Below are 1,809 nucleotides of genomic sequence, written 5' to 3'. Positions count from 1 at the left end.
TGATGGATACTGAGTTGAAAGCCTCCTTTTCTGGGTACAATGAACAATTCTAACACTGTGGAGTTTTGAGCCCAAACATTAGTGAACTAAGGCAGTGATGAAAGATCTTTTTACTGAGAAGGTTTGAGAAACTGCTTTTGATTCCGGAAAAATTCTTATAAATGTCAAAAGCCTTCATATTCAAAGGAAGTCTGTTCTAGAGACATCAGTGACATCATCATCCCATAAACAAAGAGGAGTATGTAGGTTTAGGATTCTTAGTAAGGGAAATGTGTCCTGGATAAAGTCAAAAGGAATATTGTATGGGTAGATGTTTTCAGTAACAAATAAGTTGGTGTTTTAAATGTCTCCAACTTACTTATAAATACTTATTCTAAGCTTGATAGGATAAAAATTAACATGTAGGTTCACATCTTCTCCTCTCTAAGGAGAGAAATAGACAAAAATATGCGTGGGTTTATTTTTAACAGAATATCAGTGAAAGTAGAAGAAGAACCTCACACCTTAAGAAGATCGTGGTAGAGAGATGAGACTTCTCAGACAGTGTTGAGAGGAGCAGAGAGAAAATGGCAGACCAAGATGGGAGCATGAGACCAGAACGGTGCAGATGAGAGTTTATTTGAGGGAGATGAATAAAAGACTCCTAGGAGATCAGAAAAGATAGGGAAATTCTAAATAAACATTGCTTTGGACTACAATTTTGAAAACCCTTAAAACTTAAAGAAGGTTATAAAGATAGACATTTTTGCCTATACCACCCTTCTTTAAAAATTATATCGCTCCAGTTTTCATCACAAGAAAAAAAATTTGTAGCTATGGTGGTAGATATTAACTAGACTTATTGTGGTGAGTTGATCACTTTGCAGCATATACAGATACAGATATGTTGTACACTTGAAACTCATTTATATTATATCTCAATTACAAAATTATATCACTGCAGAACTAGAATATGAGAGCCATTGCTTTATAAGCTTTATACCAGTAATTCAAATTAATTCAATTCAAGAAACAATTGTTGGTTTGGGAGACTGTGACATGTACCCAATCTTGAAATAGAATTCTCCAAGGCTTCCTTTTATACTTTCTTTATCTAGCCTCTTTGCTATATTATCTGAAGGAAACAGATATAAGAAAGACAGAGTCCTTCCCTCTGAGAGCTAATAATACAATGGAAGGAATACTTAAATGTTACTAGATATAATGCTACTACTATTACTAATAAGTTATATTCAAGTGCTGTTCTAACTGCAAGGAGGAATCCCAGAAAGAAGGAAAGCAGATGGGATTGCGATTATTATTACTATTGCTGCAGATTGGTGATGAAACTGTGGACTTTTCAATAACTGGTGCTGGAGCAATTGATTATCCCTACAGAAAGAAAGAAATTCGTCTTATACTATATATAAAAATCAATTTAAAGTAGATTAGAGACTTGAATATATAAGACAGTCTATAAATCTTTTAAAAGACAATATAGCAGAACATCTTTACAACTTCAAGCCAGAGAAAATTTTCATAAACAAGACACAAAGAGTACTAACCATAAAATGAAAGATTTTATTAGTACAATACATTAAAAATTAGTTGTGTTCATTTAGACATCACAAAGAAAATGAAAGGATAACTTGCAAAATGGGGAAGGATCTTTGCAACACAAATAATCCAGAAAATATTAATATCCAGGATATATAAATAACTTTTTGACCATTTTATTTTTAAAAGCAAACACTACCATAGAAAAATGGGTAAAGGACTTGCACAAGTATTTTACAAAAAAGCCTATGTTAATGGCCAATCAGAATATGA

Source organism: Pteropus vampyrus, unplaced genomic scaffold (genome assembly GCF_000151845.1).
Source record: "Pteropus vampyrus isolate Shadow unplaced genomic scaffold, Pvam_2.0 Scaffold16, whole genome shotgun sequence".
Classification (NCBI taxonomy): Eukaryota; Metazoa; Chordata; class Mammalia; order Chiroptera; family Pteropodidae; genus Pteropus; species Pteropus vampyrus.
This window is presented reverse-complemented; position numbering follows the sequence as displayed.